We start from the raw sequence: 11283 nt of genomic DNA, 5'->3' as shown, positions 1-11283 counted from the left end.
TGAGAGAGGGAGGGAACATGAGCAGGGGCAGGGGCAGGGGGCCAGGGCTGCAGAGGGAGAAGCAGGCTCCTCGCTGAGCAGGGAGCCCAAGAAGGAGTTTGAGCCCAGGACCCCAGAATCAGGACCTGAGCCACCCAGCGGCCCTCATTTGTAACTCTTCTCTTACAGTCAAGAGAACAACTCCTTTAGCCTGAAGAACTTCCTTTAGCACTTTTTTTTTTTTTTTTTTTAGACTTGATCCCCTGGAGCCGAATATCCTCATGGTAAGTTTACCTGAAAATATCTGTATATCCTTTATTTTTTATTTTATTTTATTTTATTTTTAATATGGAAGGCTTCACGGATTTGCATGTCATCCCTGTGCAAGGGCCATGCTAATCTTCTCTGTATCGTTCCAATTTTAGAATGTGTGCTGCCGAAGCGAGCACTATCCTTTATTATTTAAGGATAATTTTTCTGGAAAAAGATCCGTCAGCACTTTGAATATAGTTCTGGACTCCTTTTATTATGATAAAAAAGTTAACTACGAATTATATCATTGTTCTTGTATGTGTTCTGTGTTACTTTTCTCTAAGTACTTTTTAAGATTTTTTTTCTTTATTTTTTTAGTTTTCAGCAGTTTGACTCCAATGTGGTTTTCTTTATATTTATCCTTTGTGTGTAGGTGTCATATTTGTTCTGATTTGTTGAGATTCTTGGATCTGAAACTTAAGATTGTCTACCAGTTTGTGAAGGGTTGAGCCATCATTTCTTTGGATATTTGTCTATATCTGTCTCCTCTCCTTCTGGAAATTTAATTGCATGTGTGTTAAGCTGCTTGGTATTATCCCAGAAGAGTATTTTCCTATTTACTTATTTTCTATTTATTTTTCTTCAGTAATTTGTCTCATTCTGCTTTTGTGGGTGAGCAATTTCTTGTGATCTTCTCATAAATTTCACCAGTCATTTCTTTTATCATTTTCAATCTGATGCTGATCCCATCTAGTGGATTTTTCATTTCAATGTTTATATTCCAGAATTTCCATTTTTATGTATTTTCATTTGTATTCACTCTTTTAGACCATTTGTTCTTTAACTCTTTAAAAATATTTTTAATTTTTTGAACACATAATAGCTACTCTAATGTATCTGTGTGACAGAGCCATCATCTGGTCAACTGAAGGTCCCGCTCGACTTGTGTTGTTTATTTTTTTAAGATTATAGCATATACTTTACTCTTTCTTTACATATATAATAATATTTGGAGAAAACTGAACATTGTAGATAATACATTGTAGCAACTCTGGATTCTGTTGTGTTCTTCTGGGGATGTTTTGTAATAGCAGTCTAATTAGCTTTCTTGGATTCTAACTGTAACTTCACTCTTTCTAATGGAATGCAGCAGCTGAAAACCCTGCTTATGCCTCACAGCAACCAGCTGCTGCTTTCTTTCTTTCTTTCTTTTCTTTTTTTTTTTTTCTAGCCTAGTTCCTGAATTTCTTCACTATGAGTGTGCCAGCATCAGATTCTCTTTTTTGATGTTTCAAATCAGTAAGGCTGATTGGCATGTTAGTCAGAGAAGGCACTTGGTTAAAAAAAAAGCAGCAAAATCACAAATTTCACCTGATAAATCGTTTTTCAACACTATATTCTATTGGCCTTTCCCTGCTTTATTTGCCGGTCACCCAGGGCTCTGCTTTACACATTTATAGTTTAGTGGTCAGCCAGGGATTTCTGCAAATGCAAATGTTGAGTCTTGGTACTTCTGCACTTCTCAGATTTGCCTTTTAAATTCTCAACTGTTACTTTAATACTGATCACTTTCCTCTCCATTCCTGAGCTGGTTAGGCTGGCGGTTTCCCTTCTCTACAGATGGTTTTTGGAGCATGCTCCAACATTTCTTAATCTTCATAATGACAAGTGTTTGAGAACACAATTGCCCTTGGCTTATGTTTGAGCTTATGTCTAAGCTATATAACTTTTATCCATGGTGTGATTTATATGACATCACTTTGCCACCATTATCAGAAACTTGTTCATACCCATCACAGATCATTGGTCTGCACTTCCTTTGTGGGCAGGTTTCCATAGCTCCCTTTGCCTTTCTCTACCATGATGGTATTGAGGCTGGAAGTCTAATCATTTTTAAAGAATTCTACTATCAAATAAATCTTGAAAAGACCATCTCACTAGAAGTTAGTAGACATAGTTTCACTTAACTTGGGCAAGCAGCTTGACTGTCTTATGTCATTGCTTTCTCTTCTGTAACTTAAGGAGTTGGATGAGATACACAGTACTCCTGCCAGTGAAATTCTATTTTTTTCCTCCTATGGTCAAGAAGGAAACATGACTGCTACTAATTTATAGACATAGTGATTGTTTAAGCCTTTATCCTTCTGTTTACATTTTCTCAGAAAATAAGTCACTTGTCAACCGAAATGTTCTCTGGAGTTAAATGAAACATTTTATCTATTGTCTCAGTGGCTTTCTAAATCCTGTTTCAACTTCAATACCCAAAAATAGTCAACAGGCACATTATTCTAAAGGTGACTTTTGCAATATTTTCTAATTTCCCAACCAGAGTATTTGTTTTATTCCCTCCATTTGCTGTCAATTTTCTCTCTTTCTGAGTATATCTGCTACCACTCAACTCTAATTTCCAATTCCTCCTGGGGGCAGGGGGTGTTTCATATTCAGTTGCATTGTTGTCTTGGCCCAGAATGTTTTTACTCTCTGTGCAATTCAAAAGATGGATGCTGAGCTGTATTTTCTCTTCTGAATGACAAAGTCAACAAAATAAGAAACATGTCAAGAAAATGTCAGATGTTAGCAAGAGACTGAAAATAACAAGGTGGGCAAAATATAGGAAGAATTCTGTTACAAATGGGTTCCTACAAATAATAATTTTTGTTATCTCTCTTTTTATGTCACGAATGTAGATATAGTAATATTTATCTTATTAAGCCTAGTGTGCTTATTATTTTCATTAACTTTTCATTTAATTATCTATTTATCAAATACTTTTAAATTATTACCACATGCCATAAAGCAGAGAGCAAAACAGTTTCCCTGCTCATTGTTGCCACCCAAAGTCATACCATGATGAAAAGCCCTACTTAGAGTTGACATTGATCATTAGATTCAGAGTCTTGGTAAGCTACAGCACAAGAGGGCAGAGCTAAGTAATTTAGGTGTCAACATCTTTTGAAGGTGGCAGTACAGGAGATAAGACAGGAAAGCAAAGATCAAAGAATGTCAAATAACTTTTTTTTTTAAATTTTTCCCACTGAATTAGCCAAATTATTTTTAATTGAATCTGTTACAAACCTATTACATTTCAAAAGAAATACATTCTCACTGTGACAATTCAAACAAGAATTAATCTAAAATCACCTTGCATCCTTATATTGAAAAATCAATTGCTTTCATGTTGTTACCAGGAAGTCAACACCATAATGCATTTTTTTTATTTATGAAATATACAACCAGAACATATTAATCTGATTAATATAAAATTGTTTCACTAAATCTCTTAAAACTTGCTCACTGACTTCGTTATAGAAAATGAGATTATTATGTATGAATTTTATAAATACACAATTACATTATGTGGATCTGTGATCAACTTACTGAAAAATGAAGAACATTAATTTAGAAATACTACTATATCTAATAAAATAAAGGATATCTCTAAAATTAGCTCACTGGAAAAATTTTTAAAGTTGGTTTCCTGTTAGTATTGTTCTATAATACTTCGATTTTTGGGAATGCTATATTTCCAAAGCTAGATTTAAAACCAATAAAAAATACTTAAGCTGCACATAAAAAATCCTATAGAAATGATTTGGATAATTAGATATTACAAGTAGATATTGTACATTGATTTTATATGAAATATGAGAATGTTTGAATTTTTTTCAAGGATGGCTTACCTATTTAATAGTTATGAGTATCAGGCTGGAAGCTAAGCAGAATCCAAGATTATTTTTCAAAACCCCTTATCATTTTTTTTTCCTGGTGGTAGGAATAAAAAGGAGAGATAAAAATGTCAAAATAGCAAGTAAAGTGGAGAATGAGGAAAAGAGATGTATTTTTTAGTAAGGAAGTGTAGCCATTTGTTAAGACAGAGCATTGATATGTGGTCTACATTTACATAAATGTGTATATTCAGTCAAGTCACCTTTATATCTTAGTCTTTACTATATTGCACCAATAATATGTAATAAGCTAAAGTATATTGCTATTGGTTATGTTGACATTGAATAGATATATGATGGCTATATTATTACAATTTGAAGCTATCACACTGCTAGATTTACACTACATATTAACTATCTCAGTAAAATGCGTATATGAAATTGTTTATTTCAAAAATATATACTAGGAATACTTGCATTCTGACATCTTCTGAATAAAGATAAAAATTATTTCTCTTAAAGGTGACAGATCATGGGTGGCTCAGTTAGTTGAGTGTCCAACTCTTGATTTTGGCTTAGATCATATTGTTAGGGTTGTGAGATGGAGCCCAGCATCAGGCTCTGTGCTGGATGTGGCGCCTGGTTGAGATTCTCTCTCTCTTTCTCCCCTGCCCCCCACCAACATCTCCCTCTCTTAAATAAATAAATAAATGTGACAGATCAAATGTATGCATTTGCCCCCTTTGCCTGTTAAGATGTTCCCGAAAGAGGGAAGGAAATAAGGATGTATGAATAAAAATATACTCGTAATAGAAAAAAGAATTGTGGAGGTTAGAGTGAAAAGAAGTCATCATTTATGAGAAGTTTCACTTTATTTCTGCAAATCGGAAAAGGATGGGAAATCACAGAGAGAGAAACAAAGTGGACAAATGGAATCCTGAGGTGCACAGTGAGTTTTATTCCTGTGAAAATCTGAGGACCTACCACTAAAGAAATTGAGCAAAGCTTCTGAGGAAAGCTAATAATCTCTGTGCAGGTCTCACTGGGTCATTTGGCCGGTGTTGAGTCAGGAAGACCAATGACACAGTAATTCAGTTTTCTGGAATCCCATCCACCCAGAGTTGCCTCATGTGAATTGTCAGAATTTCCACTCCAGGGTGGGTCCATGTAACAAAATAGTTTTACTTAAGCCTACTGTACTTATGAATGTTTTTTAAGGAGACAGCTCTTTGACAAATTTCTTCTATGGTTATTCAATTAAAAAAAATCTTCCCACTATAGAGATCAGTTTGAATAATTCATATCTTTCTAGAAAATTAATTATTTTATCTATATTTTAAAATTTGTTTTCATGGAGTTTGATCAAACAGTACATTTTGATTATTTTAATTTTCTCAATATTTGAGGTTATTTCCCCATATTTATTGTTTATATATTTGTCCTTTTTCTCCTCTTCTTTAGAATAGGTAAAAGTTGTAGCTTTTTCAATTAAACAGCTATTTAATTTAGTTATTACTTCAAGTCATTTTCATTTTTAAGTCATTAATTTCTGTCTTTATTATTCTCTTATTTTTCCTTATGTTGAGGTTGGCATTTTTCCAGTTTCTTGAATTTCTACAAGTTTACTTTTATTCTTTCTTTTTGGTTTATATGTGTCTTTAAAGCTATGAAATTTCCTCTGAGTGCAGCTTTAGACAGTGTAGTGTAGTCATAAATGACATTTTGTGAACAAAAGGTTTGATTAAAAGTTTGATATTTCTGGGGCATCTAGGTGGCTCAGTCAGCTAAGCAGCTGCCTTTGGCTGATGGTTATGATCTCAGAGTCCTGGGATCGAGCCCCATGTCAGGCTCCCTGTTCAGTGGGGAGCCTGCTTCTCTCTCTCTCTGTCCCTCCCCTTGCTCATGTTCTCTCTCTCAAATAAATAAATCAATAAAATATTAAAAAAAGCCTTTGATATTCCAAGAACTTAAGAGATAAAAAAAGATTCAATTATTTTTTATTTACTTGATATTTCATAGTTAAAAGAGCTAAATCGAAGCCTTTCTATTTTTGGTTTTTGTATTTATTTTCCTTTTTGATGCCAAATCATTCATTGATCTATGGAAAATAAAATGAGTAACATATAAAGTATTTTCATATTGTTAAAATAATCATTGCTAATTTAATAATTGTATCCAACATTTATAGCATTATATCAATTCCTTGTATAAGGTACTTTTCTAAACCCAATGTATGCATTAATTCAATAATTTTCATTTTACAGATGAGAAGTGAGAAAACAATCTTAGAGAGGTTATATAAATTATGCTGAGCAAATTAGAACATGTAGACTCTAATCTAGTTCTCTGACTCCAGAGCTAAAGTTTGTACCTAGCCTTTATGTGTGGGGAAAGAGCACAGAAACTGGAGTCAGGCTGCTTCATCTTCTAGACCAGTCTCTGCTATAGTAAGATCTGGTACAGGTTGATCATGCTTTATGGGGCTAAGTTGGGGCTGTACTAAATGTGTTCGAGGTCTACTATGTTAGCGTTAATGTTATGTAATCCTTGATGTGCTATTCTAGGAGCAAAAATAAATGTTCGCACTCCAAATATTGCTGGCGGTCAGTGGCATTACCTGTGATATGGCAAGCTATGGCCAAGGGTACATTCCAGAGTCATAAACTAGAAAAAAGGTATCTGGCCTTATTACATTGATCTCATCAAAACTCTACAGTAACTAATTGCACTAAGTAGTGGTGACCTAAGAGTCCAGTGGGCCCAGAACCAATGCTGGAATTTCAGAAGTCCTAGGAGTCAGCTAATGTCAGAATCCATATATCGACTATAGTGGACATGAGTTTTGAGTTTAGTTAATACCAACTATGCTGGGTTTGAGTGACCCACTGTTGGCCATATAACTTTGGTCATATGTTAAGTACAATTTGGAATATAAAGCTCGTTTTTGCTTACTTAGACAGAAACAAAAGAAAATATAGCCCCTTTCCCTAAAGAAAGCAAAAATGAAATATATTTATCGAAGTGTACACAACTCCCCCTTTAGCTACAGTTTGTTACCTGTGCCGACAGTGGTCCAGAAGCGGGTGATCCTCCTTCAGAGGCATTGTCACGATGCCAATAGGAGCCTTAGCTACTATGTCACAACGCGTTTGTCATTTGCCTCACTTCATCTTATCACATAGGCACTTTATCATCTCACATCATTATGAGGAAATAAAAAAGAGAACTTTAAAATCTTATCCAGAATTTTGTCCCATAAAGGGCCAAAAACCATAAAGGTGGCTGGCTGGAAATGTGGTCCATCCCATGAGTGCATTGTAGCCCACACATAATGGAGGTTCTACACTAAGGAAGGAGAGAATGAACCCTGTGTACTATACTTAGAAATTCCTTCCCTAATCTGCATAGTGCAGGATTAATTCAGGGCAACTATCACAAACTGAAAGTTTTAAACAACTCAATTTTTAGCAATCAATGGAGTCATTATGTCTAAGATTTCAAAGTTCTCTTTTTCCTTCTTGCCAATCATTTGTACTTTTTTTCTTAATTGGCTGCTATTTTCAATCAAGTACAATTGCCCTAAAGTAAAGTTAGAGTCACATTCCACTGATTAGAGTTGTCTTCTAATGATTAATGAGCCAGTCTGAAATTCACACTGTGCTTATTTAGAACATGATAGCATCATTCGGTAATGAACTTTCAAGAGATTATTTATTTCCCGTTGCCATATTTCTAATCAAGTACTCATATGCATAATGAATGCTTCAAGAGAAATCTTTTTGCTTGTTTACCAGAAGAGTCATCTTAATGGCAAACCACAAGCGTGTTGAGATGGATTGTCTAGTGAGATCTCAATATGAATTAAAATATTTCATGGATTCATAAAATAGTAAAACACAATGGTCTCTAAAATTCTAATAAATCATATGAACTCAGATGTGTAAGAGAATTTGAGACTCACTTGGCCAACCCCTAAGCCAAGTCCATGAATATAATCACCAGCAGGTGATTCTCTAGTGCCTTGTGGACACCCTCTGGAGGTTGGAAACACCACCTCTGTGTCAGTCCCCTCTAGATGGCAGTCATTGCTAGAACATTCTTTTATTGAGCAAAACTGCAAAATTTGCTTTCTCCTCCATCATCTTTTTCTTTTTTTTTTTTCTTGCCATGCTAGATGCTTATGTGCTAGGCATATACTTTAGACGAAGTAAGCTGCCAGCAATGTTAACAGCCATATTAGAAAAAAAAATTAATTTCAGGATCACCAAAGTGGTGAAAAGATCACTAACCACCCAAATAAGGGAGGGAACCACCCATGCAGATATCTAACTCTCTGCCCAGAGTTCAAGGCGGAGGAAACAAAGTGCAAAAGGCCATTGGGGTAGGACATGAGTTTGGTGGGTGTGTTCAAGAAATAGCAAGACTAGTGTAGCCAGATCAGAGGGCAGGAGGGGAAATTGGTAAGTGGTTAAGATAGATAGTAAGTGGCGCTGTGAGGGAGATATGACGCCTTTGGAACAAGGAGTGACATAATCTTTCTTAGTTGTAGGAGAATCACTCAGTCTGATGGGTGGAAAGTAGAATACGAGACAGAGAGGAAGTGGAGAGACCACTTAGTAGGCTGCTGCAGGAGTCGAGTGGAGATACTGGCTTATGTTAAGGGAGTAACTGTGTTAGTGCCCTGATTCTACTTACGCTGTGTAGGAAGAGCCTACATGATGGATTGGATGTGCCACAGGGAGTGAAGTATAATGAATCCGATAATTTTAATTTGAGCATCATATGATTTTAATATGCCACGTAGGCATCCGAGTGAGGATATTGAGAATATGTAGACTATATGAGTTGGAATTTAGCTGAAAAGCATTAGTCCAATGTCTTTTAAAGTCGTTGGGTTCGTAGAGTACATCTATATCCTTTCCACCTTTGTGCTGTGAGACTGCTGGGCTTGAGGATGACATATGTTATTTTGAGGTTGCAGCTTTCAGTATTAATGATATCATGGCCATAAAGACCAGTGGTATACTGAAAGATTTTTTTTTTTTTAATTGTAGCACCTACTGCAGTGTATCCACAACCATCAGGATGGAGGTATCCATTTCTCAACTCCTGGGAGCATTGGGTGGTTAGAGCTCACAGTTGCGCCATACTTGGGGAACTGCTCTTCCTTTGAAGGAGGCTTCCTTGCACATGCCTTCCCCTGTGTGCGGCTCACATCTAGCGGGCTGGGCAATGTAGGAGGGTGATTCTCAGGTATCCCTGAGAGCACCCATCATAAACCTGACACCAAGTATCCTTCTCAGAATCCATTCTTCAGGAAGCCCAACCTAAGCCACAAATGTCTCACAAAAGTACCTATTCATAAATAAAAGGTTTTAATTTTTTTTAAAAAATAGACCCACGATGACACAAATGAATTTGGTATTATTTACATGATGTATTATAACCATCCAACAATGGGGGTTAAAGGAGAACATTCAATTAGGCTATATCCTCTTTAGAATTTTTTTAGCTAAGGATTCATCCAGGTAGAAATAAAGTCTAATGGCAAATGGGGATTTCATTGACTTTATATTCCATTTTAAAGTTGAATTTTAGATAGACCATCACATTTATAGGACATTTTAACAGCAATTATATTTAACAACACAGAAAAAAAAATGAACCAAATAACACTTCAGATGCAGAGATGCCTCCAAACAACATGGTATGTTCATTATTTTTAAAATTCAAAAACTTCACAAAAGACCAGGATCAAACTCTCAAAGCTTTTTGTACAGATTCTCATCTGTCAATCAAATGCTCCCTTTATGAACATGTTGCTTTTCATCATTTCAAGAAGTTGACATTTCTGTGGTTAAGATCATCCCCTCATTTAAAAATCTCTCCCCCTAACTTCCTGTGTTTTTCAGTATTATTTTTTAAAAACACTAATAAATGGTCTTTGGATGGATTCAGCTTTTCTTGGCTGCTTATAAACCAGTAAACTTAACAAATCAGAAAGAATGTTTCTGCAGAAAAGTTAGTTGAGTAAATTTTTTAGCTTTAATATACGTTTACTAATACTGACTTAAAATCTTTTTGAAATACAGAAAGAAAGCATGACCAAAAAATGGGAGATACACTAGAACACTCTTAAGTGCTTTTCAAGAAAAATATGTCTGAACACAGAAACATCTGCTTCATACCTACCTGACCCTTATCTCTTCTATTGCTTTAGAATTTCAACCTTAAAATTCTTTCTTTTTGTTGACAGAATAACATTATGTCTTTTGAGGGTGGAGGGTGGAGAGGGAAAGAGAGAGAGAGAATCTTAAGCAGGATCCATGCCCAGCCTGGAGCCCAATGTGGGGTTCGATCTCACAATCCCAAGATCATCGTGACCTGAGCCTAAATCAAAAGGACTGAATGCTTAACCGGTGGAGACACCCGGAAGACACCCGTGAGCTAAATAACATAGGCAATGTTATTTAGATTATTTTAAGGTGAGTTAGAAAAAATAAAGCAAACTACTGTAATTTTAAATCATAAAGTGGAAGAGTGAGATGATTTTTTAATATTTTGGAAATAAATTGCAAGTTTAATCGGGCTGGCTGAAAGCGTGTTGTGGAATTCTCTTCCCCTGTGACACATCTAACTAAGGAGATTATAACAAATCAAAAATAATTTAGTGCCTCTATTACGTCATCTCTCTCTTAATTGTTCTCACAAGTGATTCCTCGTTACATAAGCTAAATTATTATTATTTCTTGTTTCCTTGACTCGACTGGAGACTAGGAGAATTGGCTTCTTTAACTGGTCTATATGGTGGTCCAGAATGGCTCTCGAGGCCCCCTCAAAAACCAGCTAGCAAGTAGGAGCTGAATTAAATTTTTGCTTGTGTGGTTCCCAAAAGGAGAACTGAGAGCCATATGTGAGCATGACAGATGGGCTTATTTCAGCACAGTGGTGGGAAGAGCCTTCAAACAATTACAACCGTGCAGAATTCAAATGAGCAGTGAGTTCCCATCCCCTGCTGGGCTCAGACACCATTCACCGGCCAGAACCTTTGTGGCAGGGACCACAGCACTGGGCAGCAAAGGGGACGGCTCGGTCTCGTCCTGGGGTGGCCCTGGAATGGATGCGATGGCTTGCGTGAATGTACCCCTCCCCTCAACTCAGGACCGTTTCAGACGTATGTCGAAAAATTTGCACGTTGAAGCAGCAAATCCAGTTCGTCCAATCTTATTTCTCCCAGGGCTGTGACATTTGCTCACAGCTAGAGTCCACTGGCAAGTGTTGATTGTTTTTGAACTTGCTATCACTAAGGTTGCTACGAGAAGATTCATCTTGGAGTCACTCGGAGATGAGGCCCCGCCAGGCTCTCTCAGCAGTGACCTTCCTGTCT

At 36.2% G+C, this 11283-nt stretch overlaps 1 non-coding gene across 1 annotated transcript; it reads right to left on the bottom strand.

Moving 5' to 3' along the window:
* Nucleotides 1–321: 321 nt before the first annotated feature.
* On the bottom strand, nucleotides 322–428 carry LOC144294432 (U6 spliceosomal RNA). The gene has a single exon (XR_013361812.1). It is a non-coding gene; the product is annotated as a U6 spliceosomal RNA (small nuclear RNA).
* Nucleotides 429–11283: the final 10855 nt, after the last annotated feature.

This window comes from Canis aureus, chromosome 22 (genome assembly GCF_053574225.1).
Source record: "Canis aureus isolate CA01 chromosome 22, VMU_Caureus_v.1.0, whole genome shotgun sequence".
NCBI lineage: Eukaryota > Metazoa > Chordata > Mammalia > Carnivora > Canidae > Canis > Canis aureus.
Note: the sequence above shows the minus strand (reverse complement) of the source record. Positions and strands in the feature narration are given on the sequence as shown.